The sequence below is a fragment of the Lutra lutra genome, chromosome 2, assembly GCF_902655055.1.
Source record: "Lutra lutra chromosome 2, mLutLut1.2, whole genome shotgun sequence".
Taxonomy (NCBI): Eukaryota; Metazoa; Chordata; class Mammalia; order Carnivora; family Mustelidae; genus Lutra; species Lutra lutra.
Window position 1 is genome coordinate 151,920,822 of NC_062279.1, and position 18,240 is coordinate 151,939,061.

An 18,240-nucleotide genomic window follows, 5' to 3' on the forward strand; every position below is an offset into this window, starting at 1 on the left:
TATATATGCTATGACCCACCAATTCATATATTCTATATATACATTCAATTCTATATGTATATATATTCAATTCTATATATATAGAATTTTATACAAATATAAATATATATATATATATGGCTTATATATATATATGCTATGACCCAATTCACTCCAAAGAAATACTTAAGAGAAACATGTGTGTGTGTGTACCACAGGAGTTTTTTTTTTTTTTTAAAGATTTTATTTATTTATTTGAGAGAGAGACAGTGAGAGAGAGCATGAGAGAGGAGAAGGTCAGAGGGAGAAGCAGACTCCCCATGGAGCTGGGAGCCCGATGCGGGACTCGATCCCGGGACCCGGGGATCATGACCTGAGCCGAAGGCAGTCGTCCAACCAACTGAGCCACCCAGGCGTCCCAGGAGTTTTGATCATAATACCCAAACACTGGAAACAACACAAATGTCCACCACATAGAATGTATAAATCAATTCAGTGTATTCATAAAATGAAACACTAGAGAGAAATTTAAAAAGAATGACTACTACATGCAATGATATGGATGCCTCTCACAGACATTATGTTGCATAAAAGGAATCAGGCATGAAGAGAAAATATTCTATAATTCTATAATAGAATTTATTCTATAATTCTATAATTCTATAACATATACACATTTATATTGTGTTCAAGGACAGGCAAAACTACCCAATCTTAATGTAAGTCAGAATAGTGAGGGGGGAAGACAGACTATGGGTATTGACTGGGACAGGACATGATGGAGGCTTCTGTGTGCTAAAAAGTTTCTAAATCTTGATCTGTATGTGGGTAGATGGGCATATACAGGTGTAGAAATTCATTGAGCTTAAAATTAGTTCAATTTATTATACAAAGGCTGTACCTCTATGGGATGGAAAAAACGTAAAAATAAAAATAAATAGCAAAGCATGAATTTTGAAGGACCACATAAGTATATGAACCCTCTCGTGAAGGTCTTTTAAGGTAAATGGTTCATTGCTCCATTTTATGGGAGTGAAAATTGGATTTTGGATGATATCATGCTTTGCTGTTCAGGGAGTTAGATAATGAACTCGCTGAACTATTTACACATATGTTTGACGGTTATAGAAAACTGGAATGGTGCCCAAAAGACTTAAAAAGTAGAGGAAGTCATTTTAGCAATTACCATCTGGCAAATCTACCACTTCAATTATTATTTAAATTACTCTTTTAGGGACAAAAAATGATAAGCATAAAAAGCAAAGAAAAGCAATATAAAACTCTTCAGTAACTGGGAATAAAACAACACTAGGAGTCAGAAGAACTATACTCTAATCTGGAGATTTTTCAATAAATGATTTCAAGAACACCATGGTTCCCTGGTTTTCTAAATCACCATGGTTCCCTGGTTTTCTTCTACCTTCCTCTTTTTTTTCATTCTCCTTTGGTGCCTTCCAGTCTTCCTCTCTTCTTTAAATATTGGTGTGCTCTGTCTTCCTAGGTAATTGCATCTAATTCCATGCCTTTAAGTAACACCATCTATAAGCCAATGCCTCCCAAATTTACATCTCCAGCCATGGTATCTCATCTAAACTTCAAACTCCTATAACTGCCCACTTGATTAGGTGTCTAATAGGCATCTCAAACTTAAGATCTTCATTTTCTATACACTCTGCTCCCCAAAACTTCTACACTCCCAGCTTCTCCACCTTAGGACAGAGTAACCACACACAGTTCAACGATCAGAACCCAGACATAGAGAAGGATCATGACATGGGGAAAGCCCCTTCCCACATATGCTTTTATTCCAAGCATTTATAATCATTTTCCATATCATATATTAGCATTTTTGTTATCTGTGTTTCTGAAAGAAGAATGAAAACTGCATGATGGCAGGATTTTGGTTAATTGTGGATTCACCAGTACCTAAAATAGTGGTTGGCATGTTGTAGGCATCTGGAATATGTTGGTTCAAGGAATGAATGATATACTGAACATCACATATTCTGATTGAAATAATTTGTAATAGTAACACAAAGGACGATAATAGTAATACTATCATTTACTCAATCATTTGCTGTAAGGATTAAATGAGATAGATTATTGAAATAATAATTTCACTTTTTTCTTAAATAAAAAAATAGCAGATTGTTCTGCTGGTGTCTACAGGACAATGGCCTCATAACTCTGACACTGGCATTTGTAGTTTAGAATCAGAAAGTTTATGTCCTGACTCTGTCCCTGACTATTAACTGGTGGCCCTTAGGGTTTATGTATAATCTCTCTGAATCTAGGTAGTGTCATCCATAAATTGAAGATAATTAAACGTGCCTCATAAGGTTATAATGTAAATTACTTTAAATGAGGCAATGTGTATGAGCATTTCAACCAATACAAGGTCCTCAAAAAAAAAAAAAAAAGACAAAAAACATGGGTGTCTGCATTTATGTAAATTATACCATTGAGGATTATGCTTTCTTGAGGGACCAAGTATTTTTCCTAAATAATATCTATTTTTCTTTTTTCTCCTCTTATAAATACACATTTACTATAGATATTATCAACCCTCCATCAAAATATTTTTTTATTTTTATTTTTTTTAAGATTTTATTTCTTTATTTATTTGAGAGACAGAGATCACAAGCAGGCAGAGAAGTAGGTAGAGAGAGAGAAGCTAGCTCCCTGCTGAGCAGAAGAACCGACGCAGGGCTTGATCCCAGAACCCTGACACCATGACCTGAGGTGAAGGCAGAGGCTTAACCCACTGAGCCCCCCAGGCACCCTTCAAAATATTTTTTTTAAAGATTTTATTTATTTGACAGAGAGAGAGATCACAAGTAGAGAGAGAGAGAGGAGGAAGTAGGCTCCCCGCCTAGCAGAGAGCCCAATGTGGGACTCGATCCCAGGACCCTGAGATCATGATCTGAGCTGAAGGCAGAGGCTTAACCCACTGAGCCACCCAGGCAGCACCCAAAATATTTTTTTTAAATAAAGTTTGCTTATAATTCTACCTCCTTAAGAACATGACTTACGAGGAGGAGTCAAGATGGCGGAGAAGTAGCAGGCTGAGACTACTTCGGGTAGCGGGAGATCAGCTAAATAGCTTATCTAAACATTGCAAACACCTACAAATCCAACGGGAGATTGAAGAGAAGAAGAACAGCAATTCTAGAAACAGAAAATCAACCACTATCTGCAAGGTAGGACTGGTGGAGAAGTGAATCCAAAGAGACGGGAAGATAGATCGCGGGGGGAGGAGCTGGCTCCCAGCAAGCGGCGGAGCAACAGAGCAAAATCAGGACTTTTAAAAGCCTATTCCGCTGAGGGACATCGCTCCAGAGGCTTAACTGGGGTGAAGCCCAGGCGGGGTCAGCACAGCCTCAGGTCCCGCAGGGTCGCAGAAGGATCGGGGGTGTCTGAGTGTCACAGAGCTTACCGGTATTAGAACGGGGAAGCCGGCTACAGAGAGAGAGCCGAGGAGTGACTCTCAGCTCGGGGTTGCCTTGAACCGGTCGCAGGCTCGGTCAGCTCGGAGCACGGCCAGAGGCCAGGGTGACGGGAGTCATTGGGCGCTGTTCTCTGAGGGCGCACTGAGGAATGGGGCCCTGGGGTCTCAGCACCTCCGGGCCGGAGACCGGGAGGCCGCCATCTTCATTCCCATCCTCCGGAACACGACGGAAAGCACTCAGGGAACAAAAGCTCCCGAAAGCAAACCCAGCAAACCCGAGCGGATTATTCAGCCCGGCCCCGGGTAAGCTCTGTGCAACTCCGCCTGGGGCAAAGACGCTTGAGAATCACTACAACAGGCCCCTCCCCCAGAAGATCAACGGGAAACCCAGCCAGGACCAAGTTCACCTACCAAGGAGTGCAGTTTCAATACCAAGGAGAGCGGCGAAATTCTAAGGAGAAGAAAGCAAAGCACGGAACTCATGGCTTTCTCCCCATGATTTTTTAGCCTTGCAGTTAATTTAATTTTTTTTCTTTTTCAATTTTTTTTTCTTTTTCTCTTCTTCTGCTAAATTTTTTTAATTTTTAACGTTTTCTTTTTTAACGTTTTTTAATACTTTATCTAAGATATATATATTTTTTTCCTCTTTTTATATTTTTTCTTTATCAGCTTTCTTTTTTTAATAGTTTCTTTTTTTTTTCCTTCTGAACCCCTTTTTATCCCCTTTCTCCCCCCTCACAATTTGGGATCTCTTCTGATTTGGCTAAAGCATATTTTCCTGGGGTTCTTGCCACCCTTTTAGTATTTTACTTGCTCCTTCATAAACTCTTATCTGGACAAAATGACAAGGCGGAAAAATTCACAACAAAAAAAAGAACAAGAAGCAGTACCAAAGGCTAGGGACCTAATCAATACAGACATTGGTAATATATCAGATATAGAGTTCAGAATGACGATTCTCAAGGTTCTAGCCGGGCTTGAAAAAGGCATGGAAGATATTAAAGCAACCCTCTCGGGAGATATAAAAGCCCTCTCTGGAGAAATAAAAGAACTAAAATCTAACCAAGTTGAAATCAAAAAAGCTATTAATGAGGTGCAATAAAAAATGGAGGCTCTCACTGCTAGGATAAATGAGGCAGAAGAAAGAATTAGCGATATAGAAGACCAAATGACAGAGAATAAAGAAGCTGAGCAAAAGAGGGACAAACAGCTACTGGACCACGAGGGGAGAATTCGAGAGATAAGTGACACCATAAGACGAAACAACATTAGAATAATTGGGATTCCAGAAGAAGAGGAAACAGAGAGGGGAGCAGAAGGTATGTTGGAGAGAATTATTGGAGAGAATTTCCCCAATATGGCAAAGGGAACAAGCATCAAAATTCAGGAGGTTCAGAGAACCCCCCTCAAAATCAATAAGAATAGGTCCACACCCCGTCACCTAATAGTAAAATTGACAAGTCTTAGAGACAAAGAAAAGATCCTGAAAGCAGCCCAGGAAAAGAAGTCTGTAACGTACAATGGTAAAAATATTAGATTGGCAGCAGACTTATCCACAGAGACCTGGCAGGCCAGAAAGGGCTGGCATGATATATTCAGAGTACTAAATGAGAAAAACATGCAGCCAAGAATACTATATCCAGCTAGGCTATCATTGAAAATCGAAAGAGAGATTAAAAGCTTCCAGGACAAACAAAAACTGAAAGAATTTGCAAATACCAAACCAGCTCTACAGGAAATATTGAAAGGGGTCCTCTAAGCAAAGAGAGACCCTAAAAGAAGTAGATCAGAAAGAAACAGAGACAATATACAATAACAGTCACCTTACAGGCAATACAATGGCACTAAATTCATATCTCTCAATACTTACCCTGAATGTTAATGGGCTAAATGCCCCAATCAAAAGACACAGGGTATCAGAATGGATAAAAAAACAAAACCCATCTATATGTTGCCTACAAGAAACTCATCTTAAACCCGAAGACACCTCCAGGTTTAAAGTGAGGGGGTAGAAAAGAATTTACCATGCTAATGGACATCAGAAGAAAGCAGAAGTGGCAACCCTTATATCAGATCAATTAGATTTTAAGCCAAAGACTACAATAAGAGATGAGGAAGGACACTATATCATACTCAAAGGAACTATCCAACAAGATCTAACAATTTTAAATATCTATGATCCTAACGTGGGAGCAGCCAACTATATAAACCAATTAATAACAAAATCAAAGAAACACATCGACAAGAATACAATAATAGTAGGGGATTTTAACACTCCCCTCACTGAAATGGACCGATCATCCAAGCAAAAGATCAACAAGGAAATCAAGGCCTTAAATGACACACTGAACCAGATGGACATCACAGATATATTCAGAACATTTCATCCCAAAGCAACAGAATACACATTCTTCTCTAGTGCACATGGAACATTCTCCAGAATAGATCACATTCTTGGTCCTAAATCAAGCCTCAACCGGTATCAAAAGATTGGGATCATTCCCTGCATATTTTCAGACCACAATGCTCTGAAGCTAGAACTCAATCACAAGAGGAAATTTGGAAAGAACCCAAATACATGGAGACTAAACAGCATCCTTCTAAAGAATGAATGGGTCAACCAGGAAATTAAAGAAGAATTGAAAAAATTCATGGAAACAAATGATAATGAAAACACAACAGTTCAGAATCTGTGGGACACAACAAAGGCAGTCCTGAGAGGAAAATATATAGCGGTACAAGCCATTCTCAAGAAACAAGAAAGGTCTCAGGTACACAACCTAACCCTACACCTAAAGGAGCTGGAGAAAGAACAAGAAAGAAACCCTAAACCCAGCAGGAGAAGAAAAATCATAAAGATCAGAGCAGAAATCAATGAAATAGAAACCAAAAAAAACAATAGAACAAATCAACGAAACTAGGAGCTGGCTCTTTGAAAGAATTAATAAGATTGATAAACCCCTGGCCAGACTTATCAAAAAGAAAAGAGAAAGGACCCAAATAAATAAAATCATGAATGAAAGTGGAGAGTCACAACGAACACCAAAGAAATACAGAGAATTATAAGAACATACTATGAGCAACTCTACGCCAACAAATTTGACAATCTGGAAGAAATGGATGCATTCCTAGAGACATATAAACTACCACAACTGAACCAGGAAGAAATAGAAAGCCTCAACAGACACATAACCAGTAAGGAGATTGAAACAGTCATCAAAAATCTCCAAACAAACAAAAGCCCAGGGCCAGACGGCTTCCCGGGGGAATTCTACCAAACATTTAAAGAAGAACTAATTCCTATTCTCCTGAAACTGTTCCAAAAAAAAGAAATGGAAGGAAAACTTCCAAACTCATTTTATGAGGCCAGCATCACCTTGATCCCAAAACCAGACAAGGATCCCATCAAAAAAGAGAACTACAGACCAATATCCTTGATGAACACAGATGCAAAAATTCTCGCCAAAATACTAGCCAATAGGATTCAACAGTACATTAAAAGGATTATTCACCACGACCAAGTGGGATTTATTCCAGGGCTGCAAGGTTGGTTCAACATCCGCAAATCAATCAATGTGATACAACACATTAATAAAAGAAAGAACAAGAACCATATGATACTCTCCATAGATGCTGAAAAAGCATTTGACAAAGTACAGCATCCCTTCCTGATCAAAACTCTTCAAAGTGTAGGGATAGACGGCACATACCTCAATATTATCAAAGCCATCTATGAAAAACCCACCGCAAATATCATTCTCAATGGAGAAAAACTGAAAGCTTTTCCACTAAGGTCAGGAACACGGCAGGGATGTCCGTTATCACCACTGCTATTCAACATAGTACTAGAAGTCCTAGCCTCAGCAATCAGACAACAAAAGGAAATTAAAGGCATCCAAATCGGCAACGAAGCAGTCAAACTATCACTCTTCGTAGATGATATGATACTATATGTGGAAAACCCAAAAGACTCCACTCCAAAACTGCTAGAACTTGTACAGGAATTCAGTAAAGTGTCAGGATATAAAATCAATGCACAGAAATCAGTTGCATTTCTCTACACCAACAACAAGACAGAAGAAAGAGAAATTAAGGAGTCCATCCCATTTACAAATGCACCCAAAACTATAAGATACCTAGGAATAAACCTAACCAAAGAGACTAAGAATCTATACTCAGAAAACTATAAAGTACTCATGAAAGAAATTGAGGAAGACACACAGAAATGGAAAAATGTTCCATGCTCCTGGATTGGAAGAATAAATATTGTGAAAATGTCTATGCTACCTAAAGCAATCTACACATTTAATGCAATTCCTATCAAAGTACCATCCATTTTTTTCAAAGAAATGGAACAAATAATCCTAAAATTCATATGGAACCAGAAAAGACCTCGAATAGCCAAAGCAATATTGAAAAAGAAAGCCAAAGTTGGTGGCATCACAATTCCGGACTTCAAGCTCTATTACAAAGCTGTCATCATCAAGACAGCATGGTACTGGCACAAAAACAGACACATAGATCAATGGAACAGAATAGAGAGCCCAGAAATAGACCCTCAACTCTATGGTCAACTCATCTTCGACAAAGCAGGAAAGAATGTCCAATGGAAAAAAGACAGCCTCTTCAATAAATGGTGTTGGGAAAATTGGACAGCCACATGCAGAAAAATGAAATTGGATCATTTCCGTACACCACACATGAAAATAGATTCAAAATGGATGAAGGATCTCAATGTGAGAAAGGAATCCATCAAAATCCTTGAGGAGAACACAGGCAGCAACCTCTTCGACCTCAGCCGCAGCAACATCTTCCTAGGAACATCACCAAAGGCATGGGAAGTAAGGGCAAAAATGAACTATTGGGATTTTATCAAGATCAAAAGCTTTTGCACAGCAAAGGAAACAGTTAACAAAACCAAAAGACAACTGACAGAATGGGAGAAGATATTCACAAATGACATATCAGATAAAGGGCTAGTGTCCAAAATCTATAAAGAACTTAGCAAACTCAACACCCAAAGAACAAATAATCCAATCAAGAAATGGGCAGAGGACATGAACAGACATTTCTGCAAAGAAGACATCCAGATGGCCAACAGACACATGAAAAAGTGCTCCACATCACTCGGCATCAGGGAAATACAAATCAAAACCACAATGAGATATCACCTCACACCAGTCAGAATGGCTAAAATGAACAAGTCAGGAAATGACAGATGCTGGCGAGGATGCGGAGAAAGGGGAACCCTCCTACACTGTTGGTGGGAATGCAAGCTGGTGCAACCACTCTGGAAAACAGTATGGTGGTTCCTCAAAATGTTGAAAATAGAACTACCCTATGACCCTGCAATTGCACTGCTGGGTATTTACCCTAAAGATACAAACGTAGTGATCCGAAGGGGCACGTGCACCCGAATGTTTATAGCAGCAATGTCTACAATAGCCAAACTATGGAAAGAACCTAGATGTCCATCAACAGACGAATGGATAAAGAAGATGTGGTATATATACACAATGGAATACTATGCAGCCATCAAAAGAAATGAAATCTTGCCATTTGCGACGACGTGGATGGAACTAGAGGGTATCATGCTTAGCGAAATAAGTCAATCGGAGAAAGACAACTATCATGTGATCTCCCTGATATGAGGGAGAGGAGATGCAACATGGGGGGTTGAGGGGGTAGGAGAAGAGTAAATGAAACAAGATGGGATTGGGAGGGAGACAAACCATAAGTGACTCTTAATCTCACAAAACAAACTGAGGGTTGATGGGGGGAGGGGGTTGGGAGAGGGGGGGTGGGGTTATGGATATTGGGGAGGGTATGTGCTATGGTGAGTGCTGTGAAGTGTGTAAACCTGGCGATTCGCAGACCTGTACCCCTGGGGATAAAAATATATGTTTATAAAAAATAAAAAAAATTATAAAAAAAATTACATGACTTACAAAAACTGTATTTCTTTCTTCTGAAGTCTCATGGATAGTCAGTAGGGTTCATTTACATGTTGATAATTATAATAATGTTAATAAACTTTTTGTGATTATTTCCATGAGTGACATTCTCAAATGGAATAACTGTATAAAAGGTAATGTAACCCTCAAACTGAGGGTTGCTGTAGGGGAGGTGGGTAGGGGGATGGGATAGCTGGGTGATGGGCATTAAGGAGGGCTTCCCCCCATGTGAAAGGTTTCTTTCTGGGAAAGTTTTGGATTACCAATATGTGCCATGCAGTGTGGCTCCTGGACCTGGAAATAGTTTTCCCATGGTAGCTGGCTTTCTCTGATATTGGTTGCTTTCCCAGTTTATACCCTTGTAAGAGAGCCTGCTTGGGCAGGGACAGGGGATTTGTCATGTGTGATGTAGCTTAGATATGTGTGCCTGCATGTGTGTGTGTGTTTGGTGTGTGTGTGTGTGTGTGTGTGTGTGTGTGTGTGTGAATTATAAAGGCATCTCCCATGCCCTAAGGATAGCAATACAGTTCTATTCTAGTAGTCACTAATAATAAGAATAATAGGAACAATAGCATCAAGCCACTTTATTGCAAAGTCAAAGTCCAAGTACGGAGAAACTCCACTCAAAGTACTGGTTACAAATATCAAACCAGATTAAAAACAGATTAAGTCTGAAAACCTGTTGAATTTATGGTCATAGCTCCAAATACAGATGACACAGATTTTGACAATGCCATAGTAATAACTTAACAAATACAGAGTGAGAGGTGAAGGGAAGATGTGTGTGTGTTGGCAAGTATAAGAGTTCCAATATCCTCATATCGGAGAGTCCATGAATGGTAAAGTTGAAGCATAGTTTAAAAACAATGACTCCAGCTTTTTAGTAAGTAGACAGAAACAATTCCCTTGCTATATTTCACTGAATCTAAAATATTTTTTCATCTTTAACATTTCTGAAAACGAAGTGTGCCTTATAATTGATGACAGGTCAAAATTTAATTGGCAATGGTTTTTGTCTGTTGCTTAGTGATACACAATAGCAATGATGGCATTGCACACATACTTAACACAATACAGTGGCACAGACCTTGGCAAGGAGAGAAGGATGTTTGGGTAATTGGGGCAGAAAATGGCAAAGGTGAGAGAGTAGGAAGATTCAGAGTCACGGATGAAGAATATTTTATTTGAAGCACCGTGCACAGGTCACTTGTCCACAATCATCAACCTCAAATATTTGAAGGGCTGCCATGTGGAAAGAGAGAACACACCCATTTTGTGCAGCTCCTGAGGGCAGAATCGAGACCCATAAGTAGAATAAATGTTGCTATTTGGGGCTCAAAAAAGTAAGCATTTTCAAATTTTTGTTTTGTAAATAAACAAATCAGATGAACTGCCACATGAGAAAATGAGGTTTATTGGGAGGAGTCAGGAAAAGGCATGTTGCTTTACAAGTCATCTCTGCCTTGAATTTGAGATTTGATGTAGCAACTTTTTCCCAGTTCTAAGATTCTAAAATTCTGAAACTTCATGTCCATTTTAGCCTCTACTAAGGAATTATTTTATGTAAATAATCAAAAAGAATAATGAAGATAAGTGTAGAAAGATGTGAATTGCAGAGTAAGAAAAATACAATCAATATATCCATGCCCTGGGATATGGTTAAATAAATACAGTGTGATGAAATGTATAGCTGATTAAAACAACACTACAAAAGTCAAGCACCAGAGCAAGGAAAACAACATGGGATAAAATCTTAAATGGGTGAATAAATCACAATACACCTTTGCTGATTGTATATAAAAATAGGTCTATGTATAGACAAGGATTAGATAGGAACAGATCAATGAAAACAAATGGTTATATGAGGGGCAGAACTCCAGGTTAGTCTTTTTCTTTTTTAATTTTCCATTTCCATTATTATTGTGGCTAGCTGTTTCAGCAATCTGTGTAGTGATGACGTTAACTCCTGCTCCTGCTTTAACGGACACAAACTGGGGCTTTTCCAGTATGAAAACCATGCCTATAAGCCCCTGATGCTCCTTCCCGAAACACTTAGATCTATAAAAGTTATCTTAAAATTATTTTGACCTAATTAGACAATAAACTGAGTTGCTATTTCTTTTAGGCTAGGGACCCAATAAAGAAATGATTGAGAAAGAAAGGGCAACATGAACCAAGAGATTTGGGGGAACCTCTCACATAGTCCCTACAGACAAAAAGCTCATCATCTAGTGGCAAAACCCAGACCATAAATAATTAAAAAAAAAAAAACTTGTATAACAAACATACAATGCAAATGAGCACAAAATAGGGGAGGGGAATTCAGGGGCAAAGAGATGGAAAGACAAGTCATTTAGATCATATGGGAGGCATCAAGAAAAACTGCATGTGAAGAACTGCTAAGGTTGGTTGCTTTATTTAATCTAAATAGTAAATGCCCTTTTTTAATCAAATAAAATGGTTTATACTGAAAAATGATAATCTATTGCCCCATTCACCATCATATCCCCAGTCCTACTCCTTGGAGCCAACCTCTTTCAACCACTTTATCTACTTCTCCTGGTAATCATTTCCCTATCTCTAAGTAAGAGGCTTAAACTGCTATATCTTGTTTTATAAATTTAAGACCATTTATATTGAATTCCTATTATGGAAGTTAAGCATTTAGCTTTTTTACACCATCCTTAACTTCTTAATTATATATCAAACATATTTAATTATATATCAAATACTGTGATTTCATACCCTTTCTTATTGAACTTAAAGCTTTTCCCGGAGTTAACTTTTTCAAATTAATAGTACTTATCACCATTTTTTTCATTAAGTTTTTATCTTAATTCCAGTATAGTTAATATATAGTGTGATAGTTTCAGGTACAATATAGTGATTTAACAGTTCCACATATCACCTGAAGCTCATTACAAGTGCACTTCTTAATCCCTATCCCCTGTTTTACCCATCCGCCCACTCACCTCCCCTCTGGTGACCATCAGTTTGTTCTCTGTAGTGGAAAGTCTGTTTCTTGGTTTGTATCTCTCTCTCTCTCTCTTTTTTTTTTTCTGTGCTCATTTGTTTTGTTTCTTGAATTCCATATGTGAATGAAATCATACGGTATTTGTCTTTCTCTGATTTATTTTGCTTGGCATTATACTCTCAAGCTCCATCTACGTCACTGCAAATGGCAATATTTCACTCTTTTCTTGTGGCTGAATATAGATAGATAGATATAGATATAGACACACATATGTGTGTGTGTTTATCCTTTATCTATTCATGGATACTTGGGCTATTTCCATAATTTGGCTGTTAAAAATACTGATACTGTAAACATAGGTGTGCATGTACCCCTTTGAGTTAGTGTTTCTGTATTTTGGGGGTAAATATCCAGTAGTGTGATTGTTGGCTCATAGGGTAGATCTATTTATGACATCTCGAGGAAACTCCATATGGTTTTCTATAAAGGCTGCAGCAGTTTGCATTCCCAACAACAGTGCATAAAATTTCCATTTTCTCCACATCCTCATCACCCTTGCTGTTCCTTGTGTTTTTTATTTTAGCCATTTTTCCCCAAGTACCCTAATAGAGCTTTTTACAATTTTTACAAATGTTCAACAACAGTTGCAAATACTTCATCCATTTCTGCTGCTTGCTCTTTCTTCTTCCATTCATCCATCTGGAATCCTCTTTCCCAGGGACCCTCAGTCCTCTGTTCCTGTCTGGACCCATTGATCTCCAGGCCTGCTATATAGCTTTCATTCTTTGCCTTCCTTTTTCCACTCCTCTACCCCAAGCATCAAACACCTTGTTTTTTAAAGTCCATGCCTTTCTTTTTCTTGACTGACTCCTCTTTTTATAAAGCACATCCTTTATTAGCTTCCTAAGAGAAGATGTATTGTGGGTACAAGGTTTGAGACGTTCATGTCAGAAAATATCTGTATACTCCCTTACACCCTCAATCAATAATTTGGTTGAGTACAGAACAATAGGTTGAATATAATTATCACCTTGAATTTTTAAAATATTGCTCTTCTGTTCTAGCATCCAGCACTGCTAGGGTTAAGCTTGAAGCCATTTTGAATTCCAAATCTTGCTTCAGTCTATCTCTGTCTCCTTTTTTTTGTCTCTCTCTACCTCTCTTTCTCTCTCATATTCATTCCAAATTGTTCTAAAATTTCAATATAATGTGCCTGGCTGGAGGAAAGTCTTTTTGCCTATAAGAAGCAGTCAAGGGGCCTATCAATGTGGAAGCTCTCACACTTCAGTTACAGAAGACATTCTTACATTATTTCTTTGATAATTTCATTATTTTATTTTTCTCTCTCATCTTCTTCTAAATATCCTACTGTATCCATGTGGGAATCCCTTGATTAAGCTTTTAATTTTCCTATCTTTTCTTCTTTCTTTTTTTTTTTTTAAAGATTTTTTTTTTAATTTATTTATTTGAGAGAGAGACAGTGAGAGAGAGCATGAGCGAGGAGAAGGTCAGAGAGAGAAGCAGACTCCCCATGGAGCTGGGAGCCCGATGCGGGACTCGATCCCGGGACTCCCGGATCATGACCTGAGCCGAAGGCAGTCGTCCAACCAACTGAGCCACCCAGGCGTCCCTCTTTTCTTCTTTCTTGTCCATCATTTTTCCTTTGTTGGGCAAGAAGGCATTTTTCCATGTTTTATGGACATTTTAATTTTGGAGAGAGGGAGTATGAAATTAAAATATCATCTTTTCTCCCCCCAAGAGTTCTTTATTTTTCTGATATTTTCTTTTCCCAAGCATCCTATTGAAATTCTATCAATGCAACAAATTTTCTTACCTTTCTGAAAATATTAGTTGCAGATTTTTTGAAGTCTTTGTCTGCTGCCATCTCAACTTTGCTGAGTTCCTTTTTCATTTTTGTTCTGTTGGATTATTTGTTTCTTTGGTTAGTTGGTTTTTGTGTGTTTTCCTCACTTCCTATGGAAGGTCTTCCTCAAATACCTAGTTATCCTGGGTTGTCCATTAGTTTTTTAAGTGTAAAGTACCAAATGTTTGATCTGAAATATGTCTGAATTTTATCTGAAATATGTCCATGTGTCTGTCTCTGGAAATTTTTTCTCTGGAGTTACTTCTTTTCTCTACAAAATGATCTTCCAATCTGCTGCTAGGGAGGTTCAGGAAAAGGATATATGCTTGGATGCTAGTCTTCCAAAGCAATAGGGGAAAGGTGCTGAGGATCTCACAGTTTGTTATATAGATCATACTTAATCCTCTGTTGTAGCCCTATTCCACACCACCTTGTTCTTCTCTGATCCTGGTGACCCTGAGACCAGAGTCTCACTAGTTTAATTCTCCAAAGGCAAGAAAGAATCTACCTTCTGGCTATGAAGGATTATGGAAGGACCTAGGCATCTGCCAGTCACCCAGTTTTCACCTGTGCCTCACAAACTTCCAGTGCTACTGGTACGCTTCTTGTAGAACCTCTTAAACCCTCCATAGCAAGTCACCTGCCAGTATATAAGTGGGAACTTTGTTTACTCTTCTAAGTTGTTTGCCATGCCAGTATCTGTTTCCTATCTTCAGAAAATTCATTGAACCATTCTATTCATTATTGTCTCTCCTGTTGTTTTTGTGGGTATCTACACTTCTGCCACTACTTCATGGGCTAAGGGAAGAAGAGATAAGCCTGTGGGGACAATGTGCTATGGTTTACTGGAAGCCTAATGTCGATTTCAAAGGAACACTTGAATTATGCAAGTGGAGGGAGTAGAAGGAGCAGTCCAGGTAGATTTCTAAATGATGGTCTTCTAGAAGATATATGAAATAATCTACTTACAGATAAGGTCTTCAGACTGTTCCAGAAAAGACATTGAAGTAGCATAGCACTCAATGTTTAAGCTCAAGATCTGGAAGTATATACACTTCATCTGATATACACTTTGTCCCAGGTCTCTTACTTAGTAGCTGTATACCTATTGGGAAAATTTAACCTCTCTGGACCTCCATTTCTTCATCTGTCAAATACAGAGAACAATTGGACCTACCTCATTACTTTATTAAGCCAATTAAAGGAAATGATGCTTTGTGAAGAGCTTAGCACCACGTCTAGCACAATAATAAGCACGAAAAAAAACATCAACTATTGTCAGCAGCAGTGGCATATAACTACACAAATACACTTTAATGGAGAAAATTTGGCTTAAGAGACTGGTAAAAATAATTTAGATAAGCAGAAAATAAACTTGTATGAAAAGTCAGTGATGGAGTTATGAAAGCCTTACATTGGATTCTGTTTCCTGACAGAAACTAGTTATTTGAAGGGTCAAACTAAACATGAGTATTTGTGCACGGTGTTATGTAGAAACCTCTCACATAAGATACTTACTAAGTGGTAGCTATTTTGTTATCATTATTGTTAAATGCAGTAAGAATGAGACAAATAAGGCACCTTGAAAGTTCAGAAATGGGAAGTGGGATTATGTTGAAAAGCAGATTGACTGTCAGCCTTAAAAATCTGTCCTTGAGATGCTCTGATATGCCAGTCAATTCCTGGTAATAATGAGAAGCCCCACTGTGTTCCCCTCCAGGTTCTTGTATTTGCCTTAATACCTCTCATTACCTCTAATTACTTCTCATCCCTTTTCCTCAAGAGACTATAGCTGTAAGTGGGACACACCCAGTGGGTCTAATTCTCCTCTACTTCCCAGTACCTAACAAGTATCCAGACACAATAGGTTTTGATAATACATGACAAATGGTTAAATTTTCTACATAAACAAGTTTTAAAGATTTATTTATTTATTTGAGAGAGAGAGAGAAAGGCAGGGGAGGAAGAGGGAGAGAGAGTCCCAAGGAGACTCTGCACTGAGCGCTGAGCCTACAGCCCTGAGATCATGACCTGAGCCAAAACCAAGAGTCAGTCACTTAGCCAATTATACCAACCAGGCACCCCTCTACATATACATTTTTAAGAACAGTGTCGGGTGATAGGATGGATTGAAAATAGCTGGTTTACCACGACTTTCATTTAATGCTCCTGCCCCAAAATATACTATATCCAGACTTATTTTTAACAAAGTTTTTATGCATAAACTAGGCACATTGAGTGGCACCTAAGTCAGCAACCTAATTTGACTCTGCTCTTTTCACAAATCTCCAAGGTTGGCAAATCCCACATGAGCTTACCTGGCAGCACTGATCTCCCACAGGATGGAAGAAATAATAGCAAAGTGTTTCGGGAAAAGCTTGCAGTGTTGACTGTATTCCTTTTTACCTCATGCATTTAGCATGCTTTTCTTATTAGCTAGACATTTTGTCACAGATTATTAAAATGAAACAATGCTTGTTAAAATAAATGGGGCAAAGATGCTCTCTGTAATGTCTTGAATTTTACTCTTTATAGATCCCAAATTGTAGGACTCAACAATGTTTCCTGACACCAAAGGGAATGAGAGACTTTTTCTGCAGAGTATCTGGGGTTGAGAAGCATCCTATGATGAAACCTCATGCTTTGAAGGTGCATTTATAGTTCTCAAAGTGTTTTCATGTATTTATATCATTTGGTTCTAGCCAACTCTGTCCAGTGAGAATAAAATTCCATTTTTGCAATGGAAAAACAAGGACTCAGGAAGGTTTAGGTGACTCAAGTCAAGGTCAGACAAGGTATTGAGAGCACACAGCATGGTAGAAAAGTAGCTGGATGAGCAGTAGTTTGGGGCAGGAGACCTGGGTTCTCCTCCTGGCTCCTGGCTGTGAGTCTAATAAGCTATGCAACCTTGGGCAAACTACTTTATCCCTCTGAGTCTCAGCTTTCTTATTTGAAGAATGAGAAGTTAACCTAAGAACCCTCCCAAATTTAATATTCTGAAATTATAGATTCCAACCTGGACTTTTTGAGCTCTTTCCACAGTATAGGACAAGGTAGCTTATCCTCTGGGATTAAACCTCTTTTATTACTAAAGAACCCAATGTATCTCTGTTCCTCAATTTCCAGTTGCTTACCTTGAAGGACAATGAACTATTTACAAAGGAACTGAGTACCTGCTATTTGTCAGGCACTGTACCACACAGTAATGATTCAAAGCTGAGGTAATCTCGTGCCTACCCTCAAGAGACTTCCTACCCATTGGAGGCAAATAAGTGGCTACAAAGCTATGTCATGGCTTCAGTAATGGAGAGGGGATGGATAAGGTGCTAGGAAAGTATTTTAAAAAGCAAGCTCCGGTCTGTCTTCCTTAAGCAGTAATGTTTAGATTGACTCTTGTTAACCTACAGGAGAAAGACATTGTAACAATGAATAGCAAATGCACAGTCAAGAAGGCATGATGCATCCAGAGAACAAGTCCGTCCTTCCAGACCTGGGACAAACCTGGTGGAAAAAAAAGAGATATAGCAAAAGATTCTAAGAGGTTAGAATGAGAAAGTGGGATGAGATCCCACTGTGAATAACTCCTTTTGGGGCCATTTTAGTCTTGTTTTACTTATTCATCTTCTATCTTGTTCCCAAAAGGATTCGAGGTGGTTTAAGTGAGAACAGAAACAAACAAACAAACAAATGACAAAACAACAATTCAGAATGGCTTAAACAATAGGGAACTATATCTGGTTCAGAAAAGGGGCAGTGAGAAATAACAAGGCGGCAAACTTTTTAGTTTATACATTTTGATACACACACACAGGCACACACACACACACACACACACACACACAAACATACAAATCTATAATTTTTGAAATAATATTAGCCTTTTCTAGCATTTTTTTAAAAAATCCCAGTATGTTGAATAGACTCTGTGGTAGACATCTATTTTTATTTTTATTTTTATTATTAATTTTCCTGAGCAGCAAAGAAAAAGCCTAGAGACCAGTGAGACTTAGGATTTATTAAC

At 38.4% G+C, this 18,240-nt stretch overlaps 1 long non-coding RNA gene across 1 annotated transcript in view; it reads right to left on the reverse strand.

Moving 5' to 3' along the window:
- Positions 1-18,240, reverse strand: part of LOC125093556 (uncharacterized) — a 366,248-nt gene that overhangs the window by 294,552 nt on the left and 53,456 nt on the right. The gene's annotated exons all lie outside the window — the stretch shown is intronic.